The 16855-nt window shown below is 41.2% G+C and overlaps 14 non-coding genes across 14 annotated transcripts; all 14 read left to right on the top strand.

Annotated features, from left to right (window-relative positions):
- Window positions 1–5975: 5975 nt before the first annotated feature.
- On the top strand, window positions 5976–6049 carry Trnan-guu. Its single transcript has one exon. It is a non-coding gene; the product is annotated as a tRNA-Asn (tRNA).
- A 419-nt stretch (window positions 6050–6468) lies between these two features.
- On the top strand, window positions 6469–6542 carry Trnan-guu. The gene has a single exon. It is a non-coding gene; the product is annotated as a tRNA-Asn (tRNA).
- Window positions 6543–8256: 1714 nt separating this feature from the next.
- Window positions 8257–8330, top strand: Trnan-guu. The gene has a single exon. It is a non-coding gene; the product is annotated as a tRNA-Asn (tRNA).
- A 423-nt stretch (window positions 8331–8753) lies between these two features.
- Trnan-guu lies at window positions 8754–8827 on the top strand. The gene has a single exon. It is a non-coding gene; the product is annotated as a tRNA-Asn (tRNA).
- Window positions 8828–10375: 1548 nt separating this feature from the next.
- Trnan-guu lies at window positions 10376–10449 on the top strand. The gene has a single exon. It is a non-coding gene; the product is annotated as a tRNA-Asn (tRNA).
- Window positions 10450–11667: 1218 nt separating this feature from the next.
- Trnan-guu lies at window positions 11668–11741 on the top strand. Its single transcript has one exon. It is a non-coding gene; the product is annotated as a tRNA-Asn (tRNA).
- Window positions 11742–12952: 1211 nt separating this feature from the next.
- Window positions 12953–13026, top strand: Trnan-guu. The gene has a single exon. It is a non-coding gene; the product is annotated as a tRNA-Asn (tRNA).
- Window positions 13027–14115: 1089 nt separating this feature from the next.
- On the top strand, window positions 14116–14189 carry Trnan-guu. Its single transcript has one exon. It is a non-coding gene; the product is annotated as a tRNA-Asn (tRNA).
- Window positions 14190–14439: 250 nt separating this feature from the next.
- Trnan-guu lies at window positions 14440–14513 on the top strand. Its single transcript has one exon. It is a non-coding gene; the product is annotated as a tRNA-Asn (tRNA).
- Window positions 14514–15101: 588 nt separating this feature from the next.
- Window positions 15102–15175, top strand: Trnan-guu. The gene has a single exon. It is a non-coding gene; the product is annotated as a tRNA-Asn (tRNA).
- A 91-nt stretch (window positions 15176–15266) lies between these two features.
- Trnan-guu lies at window positions 15267–15340 on the top strand. Its single transcript has one exon. It is a non-coding gene; the product is annotated as a tRNA-Asn (tRNA).
- A 249-nt stretch (window positions 15341–15589) lies between these two features.
- On the top strand, window positions 15590–15663 carry Trnan-guu. Its single transcript has one exon. It is a non-coding gene; the product is annotated as a tRNA-Asn (tRNA).
- A 258-nt stretch (window positions 15664–15921) lies between these two features.
- Trnan-guu lies at window positions 15922–15995 on the top strand. The gene has a single exon. It is a non-coding gene; the product is annotated as a tRNA-Asn (tRNA).
- A 589-nt stretch (window positions 15996–16584) lies between these two features.
- Trnan-guu lies at window positions 16585–16658 on the top strand. Its single transcript has one exon. It is a non-coding gene; the product is annotated as a tRNA-Asn (tRNA).
- Window positions 16659–16855: the final 197 nt, after the last annotated feature.

Below are 16855 nucleotides of genomic sequence, written 5' to 3'. Positions count from 1 at the left end.
GCTGGGCCTAATTCTCTTTCGATACGAATAAGTTATCAGGCTATGGGAAATGTAAGCCTGACGCAGTTTAATATATAGCTCTCAGTAGGTAAAAGATTCAGTGGAATGACGGGTAAAATTTGAGAGGTAGGACAAGCCTGGGCTAGGAGTGTGTGAAATACCGAACTAGCGAAGCCTCGACCAGCAAGGTAATCCACAGGTAACCCCTCTTGTCATTATCAGCCTTATTTCATACCATTTTTACAGCATTGCAGGAAACAATCACGTCTCAATATTTTTTTTTATATTTTGCTTTCCAGACAGCCAAAAAAAAAAAAGGACCGTAGCCACCACAAGGACTGCTGCACCCATTTACACAAGACATATTGTATGAAAAAAACAACATGTAATGCCACGAATTGAATACAGTGTCCCTCCATGTCTCTGTGGCGCAATCGGTTAGCGCGTTCGGCTGTTAACCAAAAGTTTGGCGGTTCAAGCCCACCCAGGGACGAAAGGATATTTTTTTTGCATGATAAATAACTGATTCAAAAGTAATAAGAGAAACCATGTAATGCCACGAATTTCATTTAGTGTCAATCCAAGTCTCTGTGCAGTAATCGGTTAGCGCCTTCGGCTGGTAACCGAAAGGTTGGTGGTTCAAGCCCACCCAGGGACGAAAAGATATTTTTTTAGTATAATAAAACTGCTTCAAATGTAATGACAGAAACCATGTAATACCACGAATTTAATTTAGTGTCCATCAAAGTCTCTGTGGCGCAATCGGTTTGCACATTCGGCTGTTAACGGAAAGGTGTTGGTTCAAGCCAACCCAGGGACGAAAGGAAATTCTATTTCGTCATCAGCCTAGGTCGTGAGGGACTGCTACGAGAGAGCGTAGCGCCAAGCATCAATCAGTTGTGTCGTGCTTTCGCATCGTTTGGTTTTCGAAGAGTGCTTCCCTATATTCTTCAGCTTTTACGTGTTTTTCCAATCACTCTTTTTATAGAATAATCGTCGATACAATCAGTGGAACCATCAAGGAATAGTTTTAGGTAGTTTATCGACATTCTGGTTGATTAATTATACCCAATTTCTTCGTTCGGGTTCTTTGCCGCCCTTTTTGCTATATTTTTCTACAGGAAGGAACACGATGGGCGACCAAAACGACCCGAAGGAAACCGAAGAAACGACTTCTTCTACTGCAGAAACAGGATCCAATTCCTTAGTAGCCGTGCTAAATAGCATGCAGGCTCGCATGCAGAGTAGTAATGAACTGCTCAAAGAGCTTGTGATCCAAAAGAGATTACGCTCGCCTAACCACGAGCAAATCCCCCGGCTCCACAGAGAGCAATAAGCCTAACCTCCTCAGATGAGGAACCAGAACCAGAAGCTTCTCAGAAAGCAAGTTCTTTACGTCAACATGACGCTAATAATCTCATTGAAGATTATGATAAAGTCTCTTTGGCGGAGACATTGAAAACGATGAGGGGTTACTAGAGCTCAATTCTGAGCTTGACGAGTCCGAGGTTGAGGGTGACAACAACAGTTTGCTTGACCAAATAAGATCAGGTATAAGGGGCTCAGTGGATACTGCCCCCCCCCCCCCCCCCCCCCAGTGTCAGCTAAATTAGCTGAATTGGTTAATGAGAGTTTTAACATAGAGTTGCCAACAGAACAAAGAAAACAGCTCTTGAAAAAATTAAAAAACCCTGGAATTGTGACAAGGTACTTTGTCCAAAAGTAAATAAGGAGATCTGGTGTAAGCTTAACACAAATTCTAAACGCTCTGACCTTAAATTATCAGCTCTGCAGGACAGCTTAGTAAAGGTATCAAGTGCAATGATTTGCACAACTGAAAAATTGCTTGAGCACAGGGAACAAAGAACAATCCCTAACTACAAAGAGCTGATAAATCCTTTGTCAGATGCTGTGGCTCTTGTAGGGCATGTGAACACTGAATTATCTTACAAGCGAAGGGAATTAATGAAATTCTACTTAAACCCTGAGTTCAAGCCATTGTGTTCGAGGTCTCGTAAGCCTGGGCAACTCCCCTTTGGTAATGATTTACCAAAAACATTGCAAGAGCTCAAAACGACTAACAAAATCATGAATAAGAGTTCCGAGGCCAAGCCCTTTAAAAGGAGCAGCAATATGACTGCTAGACCTGGGAACAATTACCCCCAAAACAAGCCTTTTTTGCCAGGCAGGGGGAGGGGCTACAACCCTCCCCGGACGACCTCAACAAACTCAAACATAGCCAAGAAAAAGTTTACGAGGAACTAAAGGATTTGAAAAAACAGGTAAATATATCATTTTTTTCCTATTTATGTTGAGTCTACTCTGAAACCATACCTTAACACAAAGGTTGAGCATTTTAGAAGTGGACAGTTATCCTGTTTCTTACCACAATGGCAGGAGTTAACATCTGACCCTCAAATTCTAAACACAGTGGTCGGGGAGACAATAGATTTTGTATCTGAGCCTGTCCAGTCATCTTACCCTCCTAATTCTATATGTAAAGAACATGTTGCCCTTGCAGAGGCAGAAATTAACTCACTTATGAACAAAGGTGCAATTATCCCATGTGATCATGAGTTGGGAGAATTTATATCCCCAATATTTACAGTCCCTTAAAAAGATGGAAAGGTAAGACTTATTTTAAACTTGAAAAAGTTGAACTCCTTTATTGAAACATCCCATTTCAAAATGGAATCTACCCATTCAATTTTGGACTTAGTAACCCATAATTGTTGAATGGCAAGTCTTGACCTCAAGGAGGCCTACTACAGTGTACATATAGATCAAGAGTTTCAAAAGTTTCTCAAGTTTAAATACAATGGAATCCTCTACAAATATTCTGTTTTCCCAAATGGATTATGCACATGTCCACGAAATTTTACAAAATTGTTAAAGCCGCCCTTATCCCATCTAAGGCTCAAAGGCCATATCATAGCAGGGTATATTGATGACCTCTACATACAGGGTCAGACATTAGAGGCATGCACACGAAGTGTCATTGACTCTATTGAAAGGTTTGAAAGTCTTGGCATTGTGATACACCCAGAAAAATCTTCTTTAATACCTAGTCAGCAGATTACATTTTTGGGGTTTCTCATAGATTCCATGTCTACGACAGTAAGACTCACAGAGGAAAAGAGAACCAAAATTAAGAAGCTCTTGGTTGAACTCATCAAAACGCGGATAGTAAAAATCCAAGTCATTGCTAAAGCTATAGGGCACATTATTTCAAGCCTCCCAGGAGTAAAATATGGAGGCTTATATTACAGAAATCTGGAAATGGAGAAGGCCCATGCCCTTGATTTCAAAAGGAAATTTTGAGTCCTCTATGATAATTTCTAGTCAGGGAATGGCTGAATTAGATTGGTGGGTTAACAATATTGACATTAGCTTCAATGATATTAATCGCCCTCCAATAGGCATTACCATTTACTCAGATGCCTCGCTTCAAGGGTGGGGCGCTGTAATGGCCGACACCAAAACTGGCGGAAGGTGGTCCCCCTCTGAGAGTGAGCAGCATATTAATTATTTGGAGCTTCTTGCAGCCTTCTTTGCTTTGAAATGTTTCCATGCCTTATTGGCAGGCAAACATATTAAGCTTATGATAGACAATACCACTGCAGTGGCCCTTATAAATAACATGGGTACATGCCACAACAAAGAATGCAATGCACTCGTAGTTCAAATCTGGGAATTTTGCATTTCACACAATATGCTTTGGATAACAGCAGCTCATATTCCTGGAGTTGATAATCATGAGGCAGACAGAGAATCCAGGCATTTCCATTCTCAAGATACCGAATGGATGCTTAACCGAGATAATTTAGACATGGCATTGAGCAATCGAAATTTCAAACCAGAAATTGACTTATTTGCCTCTAGGCTTCATAAGCAGTTTGATGCCTACTGTTCTTATCGACCAGACCCAGAGGCCTCTTTCATAAATGCCTTTACCATTTCATGGTCTGATGAGAAATTCTACTGCTTTCCACCTTTCAGTTGCATCTCAAAGGTTTTGCAGAAAATCATCCAAGACAAAGCGATGGGAGTGATGGTTGTTCCGTTCTGGCCAAGCCAGACTTGGTACCCAATCCTGATGTCTCTGCTTGCTCGTCCTCCAGTGAAGCTGCCGCCATTCAAAGGTCTGCTGACCCTGCCAGCCTTCCCGGAAACGGTTCATCCACTGCACAAGAAACTGACCCTTCTTATCTGTCTGTTGTCCGGCAACAACTGACTTGACTAGGATTTACAGAGCGATCTGTGAAGGTTATAACTTCAGCTTGGAGGGAAGGGACTACATCACAATATCAGACTCATTTAAAAAAGTGGCTCCAGTTCTGCAAAAAGAGAAAATGTGACGTAATCTCGCCCAAATTGTCATTTGCCCTTGATTTTCTCTCCATGCTACATGAACAAGGGTTGTCGTATAGCTCTGTCAATACAGCGCGAAGCATGTTGTCCCCCATTCTGCAGCTTGATGCATCATCATCGGTGCCATTTGGACAGTTACCTATCGTTAAGACATTTATGAAGGGCATCTTTGAACCTTAAGCCTGCACTCCCACGCTACGTATCTACTTGGGACTTGAGTGTTGTCCTAGACTGGTTTCGCAAGGGCGAAATTGGTACATCCCTTACTTTGAAGGAATTGACCTTGAAGCTTACATTTTTGCTAATTTTGTTGAGTGGACAAAGATGCCAGACGATCTCGTTGTTTTCTCTGGAAAATATGAAACTGTCTGACTCTAGCTGTACCTTCACAGTAACCGAGAAGATTAAACAAACTCGGACAGGGCACCACATTGCTCCTATTGTTTTTCTGGCATACCCAGAGGATGAGAAACTATGCATAATGAAGTACTTAAAGGAATACCTCCTAAGAACTGAAAACCTACGTAATAATTGCAAGCAACTACTTTTATGTCATGCAAAGCCTCATGGCCCTGCAAGTACGGATACCATACCGAGGTGGTGCAAAGCAGTGCTCGCTTCAGCAGGTGTTTCTCAGTTCAAAGCTCATAGCACCAGAGCCGCATCCACATCGTTCTTGGCAAACAGAGAGGTTAACATCCAAGATATCATGAAGTCGGCAGGCTGCTCTAGCGATAAGACATTTCAGCGTTTTTATCACAAGCCAACAGAGCGCACATTCAACTTTGGTAGCGCTATACTTTCACTAGGAGGTCAACATAAGTAAATAATGTGAAACATGCTACCACATTTTTATTGTTTATGGATCTACAGCCTAGATGTTGTATAATGTACATCCCACTTGTTGTTATAACCACTATTTTATTGAAGTGAATTTTGCACAGACTGGTTGTGTTATCAATGTCCGGTACTGTTGCATCATGGGTAACATCTGTTCCCGCATCTTATTTTTCAACGATGCCTCAATAACTGCTCTGAAATCTCGTACCAGTCCCTTACGACCTAGGCTGATGACGAAATAGAATTGGAAATTAAACGAGACTTACCTGGAAGTCGAAGTTTGATTGTGATTCTATGAGTCATCAGCCAAGAGTGTAGGGAGTGGTACGCCCACCCTTGTTATGCCCCACCCTCTGGGTATTGGCTCTGTAGTTATTGAGGCGATTATTGTGCACTCTAAAACCTGATTGATGCTTGGGGCTACTCTCTCTCGTACCACTCCCTACACTCCCGGCTGATGACTCATAGAATCACAATCAAACTTCGACTTCCAGGTAAGTCTCGTTTAATTTCCAATTTTTTTGGCATAATTCAAAACTACTTCGAAAGTAATGACAGAAACCATTAAATACCACGAATTTTAATTAGTGTCCATCCAAGTCTCTGTGGCAAAATCGGTTAGCACGTTCTGCTGTTAACCGAAAGCTTGGAGGTTCAAGCCCACGAAGGGACGAAAGGGTATTTTTTTGGCATAATTCAAATCTGCTTCAAAAGTAATGATATAAACCACGTAATACCACGAATTTAATTTAGTGCCTATCCAAGTTTCTGTAGCGCAATCGGTTAGCGCGTTCGGCTGTTAACCGAAAGGTAGGGGGTTCAAACCCACCCAGGGACGAAAGGATATTTTTTTGGCATGATAAAACTGCTTCAAATGTAATGACAGAAACCATGTAATACCACTAATTTAATATATTGTCCATCCAAGTCTCTGAGGCGCAATCGGTTAGCGCGTTCGGTTGTTAACCGAAAGATTCATGGTTCAAGACAACCCAGGGGCGAAAGTATATTTTTGGCATGATAAAAAAAACTCCTTCAATAGTAATGATAGAATCCATGTAATACCACGAATTTAATTTAGTGTCAATCCAAGTTTCTGTGGCGCAATCGGTTAGCGCGTTCGGCTGTTAACCAAAAGGTTGGTGGTTCAAGCCCACGAAGGGACGAAAGGGTATTTTTTTGGCATGATAAAAAACTGCTTCAAAACTAATGACAGAAACCATGTAATGCCACGAATTTAATTTAGTGTACATCCAAGTCTCTGTGGCGCAATCGGTTAGCGCGTTCGGCTGTTAACCAAAAGGTGGGTGGTTCAAGCCCACCCAGGGACGAAAGGATATAGTTTTGGAATGATAAAACAATGCTTCAAATGTAATGATAGAAACCATTCGATGCCACGAATTTAATTTAGTGTAAATCCAAGTTTCTGTGGCGCAATCGGTTAGCGCGTTCGGCTGTTAACCGAAAGGTTGGTGGTTCAAGCCCACGAAGGGACGAAAGGCTGGATATTTTTTTGGCATGATAAAAAACTGCTTCAAAAGTAATGATAGAAACCATGTATTACCACGAATTTAATTGAATGTCAATCCAAGTTTCTCTGGCGCAATCGGTTAGCGCGTTTACCGAAAGGTTGGTGGTTCAAGCCCACGAAGGGACGAAAGGCTAGATATTTTTTTGGCATGATAAAAAACTGCTTCAAAAGTAATGACAGAAACCATGAAATGCCACGATTTTAGTTTAATGTCCATCAAAGTCTCTGTGGCGCAATCGTTTTGCTGCACATTCGGCTGTTAAGCGAAAGGTTGGTGGTTCAAGCACACCCAGGGACGAAAGGAATTTTTTTGGCATAATTCAAAACTGCTTCGAAAGTAATGACAGAAACCATGTAATACAAGGAAGTTAAAGTTGTGTACATCCAAGTCTCTGTGGCGCAATCGGTTAGCGCGTTCGGCCGTTAACCGAAAGGTTGAGTGTTCAAGCCAACCCAGGGACGAGAAGACATATTTTTGGCATGATAAAAAACTGCTTCAAAAGTAATGAGAGATACCATGTAATGCCACAAATTTAATTTGGTGTTATTCCAAATCTCTGTGGCGCAATCGGTTAGCCCACCCAGGGACGAAAGGATGTTTTTTTGGCATGATAAAAAAATGCTTCAAATGTAATGATAGAAACCATGTAATACCACGAATTTAATTTTGTGTAAATCCAAGTTTCTGTGGCGCAATCGGTTATCGCGTTCGGCTGTTAACAGAAAGGTTGGTGGTTCAAGCCCACGAAGGGACGAAAGGCCGGATGGTTTTTTGGCATGATAAAAAACTCCTTCAAAGCTAATGATAGAAACCATGTAATACCACGAATTTAATTTAATGTCAATCCACGTTTTTCTGGCGCAATCGGTTAGCGCGTTCGGCGTTTAACCGAAAGGTTGGTGGTTCAAGCCCACCCAGGAACGAAAGGATGTTTTTTTGGCACGATAAAAAACTGCTTAAAAAGTAATAACAGAAATCATGTAATGCCACGAATTTAATAATGTACATCCAAGTCTCTGTGGCGCAATCGGTTAGCGCGTTCAGCTGTTAACCAAAAGGTTGGTGGTTCAAGCCCACGAAGGGACGAAAGGCCAGATATTTTTTTGGCATGATAAAAAACTCCTTCAAAGGTAATGATAGAAACCATGTAATACCACGAATTTAATTTAATGTCAATCCAAGTTTCTCTGGCGCAATCGGTTTGCGCGTTCGGTTTTTAACCGAAAGGTTGGTGGTTCAAGCCCACGAAGGGACGAAAGGGTATTTTTTTCGCATGATAAAAAACTGCTTCAAAAGTAATGACAGAAACCATGAAATGCCACGATTTTAGTTTAATGTCCATCAAAGTCTCTGTGGCGCAATCGTTTTGCTGCACATTCGGCTGTTAAGCGAAAGGTTGGTGGTTCAAGCACACCCAGGGACGAAAGGAATTTTTTTGGCATAATTCAAAAGTGCTTCGAAAGTAATGACAGAAACCATGTAATACAACGAAGTTAAATTTGTGTACATCCAAGTCTCTGTGGCGCAATCGGTTAGCGCGTTCGGCTGTTAAACGAAAGGTTGGTGGTTCAAGCCCACCCAGGGACGAAAGGATATTTTTTTGGCATGATAAAAAAATGCTTCAAATGTAATGATAGAAACCATGTAATACTACGAATTTAAGTTAGTGTAAATCCAAGTTTCTGTGGAGCAATCGGTTATCGTTCGGCTGTTAAGCGAAAGGTTGGTGGTTCAAGCCCACGAAGGGACGAAAGGCCATATATGTTTTTGGCATGATAAAAAACTCCTTCAAAAGTAATGATAGAAACCATGTAATACTACGAATTTAAATTAATGTCAATCCAAGTTTCTCTGGCGCAATCGGTTAGCGCGTTCGGCTGTTAATCGAAAGGTTGGTGGTTAAAGCCCACCCAGGGACGAAAGGATATAGTTTTGGTATGATAAAACAATGCTTCAAATGTAATGATAGAAACCATTTGATGCCACGAATTTAATTTAGTGTAAATCCAAGTTTCTGTGGCGCAATCGGTTAGCGCGTTCGGCTGTTAACCGAAAGGTGGGTGGTTCAAGCCCACCCAGGGACGAAAGGATATAGTTTTGGAATGATAAAACAATGCTTCAAATGTAATGATAGAAACCATTCGATGCCACGAATTTAATTTAGTGTAAATCCAAGTTTCTGTGGCGCAATCGGTTAGCGCGTTCGGCTGTTAACCGAAAGGTTGGTGGTTCAAGCCCACGAAGGGACGAAAGGCTGGATATTTTTTGGGCATGATAAAAAACTGCTTCAAAAGTAATGATAGAAACCATGTATTACCACGAATTTAATTGAATGTCAATCCAAGTTTCTCTGGCGCAATCGGTTAGCGCGTTTACCGAAAGGTTGGTGGTTCAAGCCCACGAAGGGACGAAAGGCTAGATATTTTTTTGGCATGATAAAAAACTGCTTCAAAAGTAATGACAGAAACCATGAAATGCCACGATTTTAGTTTAATGTCCATCAAAGTCTCTGTGGCGCAATCGTTTTGCTGCACATTCGGCTGTTAAGCGAAAGGTTGGTGGTTCAAGCACACCCAGGGACGAAAGGAATTTTTTTGGCATAATTCAAAACTGCTTCGAAAGTAATGACAGAAACCATGTAATACAAGGAAGTTAAATTTGTGTACATCCAAGTCTCTGTGGCGCAATCGGTTAGCGCGTTCGGCTGTTAACCGAAAGGTTGAGTGTTCAAGCCAACCCAGGGACGAGAAGACATATTTTTGGCATGATAAAAAACTGCTTCAAAAGTAATGAGAGATACCATGTAATGCCACAAATTTAATTTGGTGTTATTCCAAATCTCTGTGGCGCAATCGGTTAGCCCACCCAGGGACGAAAGGATGTTTTTTTGGCATGATAAAAAAATGCTTCAAATGTAATGATAGAAACCATGTAATACCACGAATTTAATTTAATGTCAATCCACGTTTTTCTGGCGCAATCGGTTAGCGCGTTCGGCGTTTAACCGAAAGGTTGGTGGTTCAAGCCCACCCAGGGACGAAAGGATGTTTTTTTGGCACGATAAAAAACTGCTTAAAAAGTAATAACAGAAATCATGTAATGCCAAGAATTTAATTTAGTGTACATCCAAGTCTCTGTGGCGCAATCGGTTAGCGCGTTCAGCTGTTAACCAAAAGGTTGGTGGTTCAAGCCCACGAAGGGACGAAAGGCCAGATATTTTTTTGGCATGATAAAAAACTCCTTCAAAGGTAATGATAGAAACCATGTAATACCACGAATTTAATTTAATGTCAATCCAAGTTTCTCTGGCGCAATCGGTTTGCGCGTTCGGTTTTTAACCGAAAGGTTGGTGGTTCAAGCCCACGAAGGGACGAAAGGGTATTTTTTTCGCATGATAAAAAACTGCTTCAAAAGTAATGACAGAAACCATGAAATGCCACGATTTTAGTTTAATGTCCATCAAAGTCTCTGTGGCGCAATCGTTTTGCTGCACATTCGGCTGTTAAGCGAAAGGTTGGTGGTTCAAGCACACCCAGGGACGTAAGGGTATTTTTTTGGCATAATTCAAAAGTGCTTCGAAAGTAATGACAGAAACCATGTAATACAACGAAGTTAAATTTGTGTACATCCAAGTCTCTGTGGCGCAATCGGTTAGCGCGTTCGGCTGTTAAACGAAAGGTTGGTGGTTCAAGCCCACCCAGGGACGAAAGGATATTTTTTTGGCATGATAAAAAACTCCTTCAAAAGTAATGATAGAAACCATGTAATACTACGAATTTAAATTAATGTCAATCCAAGTTTCTCTGGCGCAATCGGTTAGCGCGTTCGGCTGTTAATCGAAAGGTTGGTTGTTCAAGCCCACCCAGGGACGAAAGGATATAGTTTTGGTATGATAAAACAATGCTTCAAAAGTAATGACAGAAACCATGAAATGCCACGATTTTAGTTTAATGTCCATCAAAGTCTCTGTGGCGCAATCGTTTTGCTGCACATTCGGCTGTTAAGCGAAAGGTTGGTGGTTCAAGCACACCCAGGGACGAAAGGAATTTTTTTGGCATAATTCAAAACTGCTTCGAAAGTAATGACAGAAACCATGTAATACAAGGAAGTTAAATTTGTGTACATCCAAGTCTCTGTGGCGCAATCGGTTAGCGCGTTCGGCTGTTAACCGAATGGTTGAGTGTTCAAGACAACCCAGGGACGAGAAGACATATTTTTGGCATGATAAAAAACTGCTTCAAAAGTAATGAGAGATACCATGTAATGCCACAAATTTAATTTGGTGTTATTCCAAATCTCTGTGGCGCAATCGGTTAGCCCACCCAGGGACGAAAGGATGTTTTTTTGGCATGATAAAAAAATGCTTCAAATGTAATGATAGAAACCATGTAATACCACGAATTTAATTTAGTGTAAATCCAAGTCTCTGTGGCGCAATCGGTTAGCGCGTTCAGCTGTTAACCAAAAGGTTGGTGGTTCAAGCCCACGAAGGGACGAAAGGCCGGATATTTTTTTGGCATGATAAAAAACTCCTTCAAAGGTAATGATAGAAACCATGTAATACCACGAATTTAATTTAATGTCAATCCAAGTTTCTCTGGCGCAATCGGTTTGCGCGTTCGGTTTTTAACCGAAAGGTTGGTGGTTCAAGCCCACGAAGGGACGAAAGGGTATTTTTTTCGCATGATAAAAAACTGCTTCAAAAGTAATGACAGAAAACATGAAATGCCACGATTTTAGTTTAATGTCCATCAAAGTCTCTATGGCGCAATCGTTTTGCTGCACATTCGGCTGTTAAGCGAAAGGTTGGTGGTTCAAGCACACCCAGGGACGAAAGGAATTTTTTTTGGCATAATTCAAAACTGCTTCGAAAGTAATGACAGAAACCTTTTAATACAACGAAGTTAAATTTGTGTACATCCAAGTCTCTGTGGCGCAATCGGTTAGCGCGTTCGGCTGTTAAACGAAAGGTTGGTGGTTCAAGCCCACCCAGGGACGAAAGGATATTTTTTTGGCATGATAAAAAAATGCTTCAAATGTAATGATAGAAACCATGTAATACTACGAATTTAAGTTAGTGTAAATCCAAGTTTCTGTGGAGCAATCTGTTATCGTTCGGCTGTTAACCGAAAGGTTGGTGGTTCAAGCCCACGAAGGGACGAAAGGCCATATATGTTTTTGGCATGATAAAAAACTCCTTCAAAAGTAATGATAGAAACCATGTAATACTACGAATTTAAATTAATGTCAATCCAAGTTTCTCTGGCTCAATCGGTTAGCGCGTTCGGCTGTTAATCGAAAGGTTGGTGGTTCAAGCCCACCCAGGGACGAAAGGATATAGTTTTGGTATGATAAAACGATGCTTCAAATGTAATGATAGAAACCATTTGATGCCACGAATTTAATTTAGTGTAAATCCAAGTTTCTGTGGCGCAATCGGTTAGCGCGTTCGGCTGTTAACCGAAAGGTTGGTGGTTCAAGCCCACGAAGGGACGAAAGGCTGGATATTTTTTGGCATGATAAAAAACTGCTTCAAAAGTAATGATAGAAACCATGTATTACCACGAATTTAATTGAATGTCAATCCAAGTTTCTCTGGCGCAATCGGTTAGCGCGTTAACCGAAAGGTTGGTGGTTCAAGCCCACGAAGGGACGAAAGGCTAGATATCTTTTGGCATGATAAAAAACTGCTTCAAAAGTAATGACAGAAACCATGAAATGCCACGATTTTAGTTTAATGTCCATCAAAGTCTCTGTGGCGCAATCGTTTTGCTGCACATTCGGCTGTTAAGCGAAAGGTTGGTGGTTCAAGCACACCCAGGGACGAAAGGAATTTTTTTGGCATAATTCAAAACTGCTTCGAAAGTAATGACAGAAACCATGTAATACAAGGAAGTTAAATTTGTGTACATCCAAGTCTCTGTGGCGCAATCGGTTAGCGCGTTCGGCTGTTAACCGAAAGGTTGAGTGTTCAAGCCAACCCAGGGACGAGAAGACATATTTTTGGCATGATAAAAAACTGCTTCAAAAGTATTGAGAGATACCATGTAATGCAACAAATTTAATTTGGTGTTATTCCAAATCTCTGTGGCGCAATCGGTTAGCCCACCCAGGGACGAAAGGATGTTTTTTTGGCATGATAAAAAACTGCTTAAAAAGTAATGACAGAAACCATGTAATGCCACGAATTTAATTTAGTGTACATCCAAGTCTCTGTGGGGCAATCGGTTAGCGCGTTCGGCTGTTAACCGAAAGGTTGGTGGTTCAAGCCCACCCAGGGACGAAAGGATATAGTTTTGGTATGATAAAACGATGCTTCAAATGTAATGATAGAAACCATGTAATACCACGAATTTAATTTAGTGTAAATCCAAGTTTCTGTGGCGCAATCGGTTATCGCGTTCGGCTGTTAACAGAAAGGTTGGTGGTTCAAGCCCACGAAGGGACGAAAGGCCGGATGTTTTTTTGGAATGATAAAAAACTCCTTCAAAGCTAATGATGGAAACCATGTAATACCACGAATTTAATTTAATGTCAATCCAAGTTTCTCTGGCGCAATCGGTTAGCGCGTTCGGCGTTTAACCGAAAGGTTGGTGGTTCAAGCCCACGAAGGGACGAAAGGGTATTTTTTTCGCATGATAAAAAACTGCTTCAAAAGTAATGACAGAAACCATGAAATGCCACGATTTTAGTTTAATGTCCATCAAAGTCTCTGTGGCGCAATCGTTTTGCTGCACATTCGGCTGTTAAGCGAAAGGTTGGTGGTTCAAGCACACCCAGGGACGAAAGGAATTTTTTTGGCATAATTCAAAACTGCTTCGAAAGTAATGACAGAAACCATGTAATACAACGAAGTTAAATTTGTGTACATCCAAGTCTCTGTGGCGCAATCGGTTAGCGCGTTCTGCTGTTAAACGAAAGGTTGGTGGTTCAAGCCCACCCAGGGACGAAAGGATATATTTTTGGCATGATAAAAAAATGCTTCAAATGTAATGATAGAAACCATGTAATACTACGAATTTAAGTTAGTGTAAATCCAAGTTTCTGTGGAGCAATCGGTTATCGTTCGGCTGTTAACCGAAAGGTTGGTGGTTCAAGCCCACGAAGGGACGAAAGGCCATATATGTTTTTGGCATGATAAAAAACTCCTTCAAAAGTAATGATAGAAACAATGTAATACTACGAATTTAAATTAATGTCAATTCAAGTTTCTCTGGCGCAATCGGTTAGCGCGTTTGGCTGTTAACCGAAAGGTTGGTGGTTCAAGCCCACCCAGGGACGAAAGGATGTTTTTTTGGCATGATAAAAAACTGCTTAAAAAGTAATGACAGAAACCATGTAATGCCACGAATTTAATTTAGTGTACATCCAAGTCTCTGTGGGGCAATCGGTTAGCGCGTTCGGCTGTTAACCGAAAGGTTGGTGGTTCAAGCCCACCCAGGGACGAAAGTATGTTTTTTTGGCATGATAAAAAACTGCTTCAAAAGTAATGATAGAAACCATGTAATACCACGAATTTAATTGAATGTCAATCCAAGTTTCTCTGGCGCAATCGGTTAGCGCGTGAACCGAAAGGTTGGTGGTTCAAGCCCACGAAGGGACGAAAAGGTATTTTTTTTTGGCATGATAAAAAACTGCTTCAAAACTAATGACAGAAACCATGTAATGCCACGAATTTAATTTAGTGCACATCCAAGTCTCTGTGGCGCAATCGGTTAGCGCGTTCGGCTGTTAACCGAAAGAATGGTGGTTCAAGCCCACCCAGGGACGAAAGGATATTTTTTGGCATGATAAAACTGCTTCAAATGTAATAACAGAAACCATGTAATACCACGAATTTAATTGAATGTCAATCCAAGTTTCTCTGGCGCAATCGGTTAGCGCGTTAGGTTGTTAACCGAAAGATTCATGGTTAAAGCAAACCCAGGGACGAAAAAATATTTTTGGCATGATAAAAAAACTCCTTCAATAGTAATGATAGAAACCATGTAATACAACGAATTTAATTTAGTGTAAATCCAAGTTTCTATGGCGCAATCGGTTATCGCGTTCGGCTGTTAACCGAAAGGTTGGTGGTTCAAGCCCACGAAGGGACGAAAGGCCGGATATTTTTTTTGGCATGATAAAAAACTCCTTCGAAAGTAATGATAGAAACCATGTAATACCACGAATTTAATTGAATGTCAATCCAAGTTTCTCTGGCGCCATCGGTTAGCGCGTTCGGCTGTTAACCGGAAGGTTGGTGGTTCAAGCCCACGAAGGGACGTAAGGGTATTTTTTTGGCATGATAAAAAAACTGCTTAAAAAGTAATGACAGAAACCATGTGATGCCACGAATTTAATTTAGTGTACATCCAAGTCTCTGTGGCGCAATCGGTTAGCTCGTTCGGCTGTTAACCGAAAGGTTGGTGGTTCAAGCCCACCCAGGGACGAAATGATGTTTTTTTGGCATGATAAAAAACTGCTTAAAAAGTAATGACAGAAACCATGTAATGCCACGAATTTAATTTAGTGTACATCCAAGTCTCTGTGGCGCAATCGGTTAGCGCGTTCGGCTGTTAACCGAAAGGTTGGTGGTTCAAGCCCACCCAGGGACGAAAGGATGTTTTTTTGGAATAATAAAAAACTGCTTCAAAAGTAATGATAGAAACCATGTAATACCACGAATTTAATTGAATGTCAATCCAAGTTTCTCTGGCGCAATCGGTTAGCGCGTTAACCGAAAGGTTGGTGTTTCAAGCCCACGAAGGGACGAAAAGGTATTTTTTTTGGCATGATAAAAAACTGCTTCAAAACTAATGACAGAAACCATGTAATGCCACGAATTTAATTTAGTGCACATCCAAGTCTCTGTGGCGCAATCGGTTAGCGCGTTCGGCTGTTAACCGAAAGGTTGGTGGTTCAAGCCCACCCAGGGACGAAAGGATGTTTTTTTGGCATGATAAAAAACTGCTTAAAAAGTAATGACAGAAACCATGTAATGCCACGAATTTAATTTAGTGTACATCCAAGTCTCTGTGAGGCAATCGGTTAGCGCGTTCGGCTGTTAACCGAAAGGTTGGTGGTTCAAGCCCACCCAGGGACGAAAGGATATTTTTTTTGGCATGAAAAAAAATCTCCTTCAATAGTAATGATAGAAACCATGTAATACCACGAATTAAATTTAGTGTCAATCCAAGTTTCTGTGGCGCAATCGGTTAGCGCGTTCGGCTGTTAACCGAAACGTTGGTGGTTCAATCCCACCCAGGGACTAAAAGGTATTTTTTTGGCATGATAAAAAACTGCTTCAAAAGTAATGACAGAAACCATTTAATGCCACGAATTTAATTTAGTGTACATCCAAGTCTCTGTGTTGCAATCAGTTAGCGCGTTCGGCTGTTAACCAAAAGGTCGGTGGTTCAAGCCCACCCAGGGACGAAAGGATATTTTTTTGGCATGATATAAAATGCTTCAAATGCAATGATAGAACCCATGTAATACCACGAATTTAATTTAGTGTAAATCCAAGTTTCTGTGGCGCAATCGGTTATCGCGTTCGGCTGTTAACCGAAAGGTTGGTGGTTCAAGCCCACGAAGGGACGAAAGGCCGGATATTTTTTTTGGCATGATAAAAAACTCCTTCGAAAGTAATGATAGAAACCATGTAATACCACGAATTTAATTGAATGTCAACCAAGTTTCTCTGGCGCAATCTGTTAGCGCGTTCGGCTGTTAACCGAAAGGTTGGTGGTTCAAGCCCACCCAGGGACGAAAGGGTATTTTTTTGGCATGATAAAAAACTGCTTAAAAAGTAATGACAGAAACCATGTAATGCCACGAATTTAATTTAGTGTACATCCAAGTCTCTGTGGCGCAATCGGTTAGCGCGTTCGGCTGTTAACTGAAAGGTTGTTGGTTCAAGCCCACCCAGGGACGAAAGGATATTCTTTTGGCATGATAAAAAAACTGCTTCAAAAGTAATGACAGAAACCATTTAATGCCACGAATGTAATTTAGTGTACATCCAAGTCTCTGTGTTGCAATCGGTTAGCGCGTTCGGCTGTTAACCAAAAGGTCGGTGGTTCAAGCCCACCCAGGGACGAAAGGATATTTTTTTGGCATGATATAAAATG

Source organism: Nematostella vectensis, chromosome 4, assembly GCF_932526225.1.
Source record: "Nematostella vectensis chromosome 4, jaNemVect1.1, whole genome shotgun sequence".
NCBI classification, from domain to species: Eukaryota; Metazoa; Cnidaria; class Anthozoa; order Actiniaria; family Edwardsiidae; genus Nematostella; species Nematostella vectensis.
Note: the sequence above shows the minus strand (reverse complement) of the source record. Positions and strands in the feature narration are given on the sequence as shown.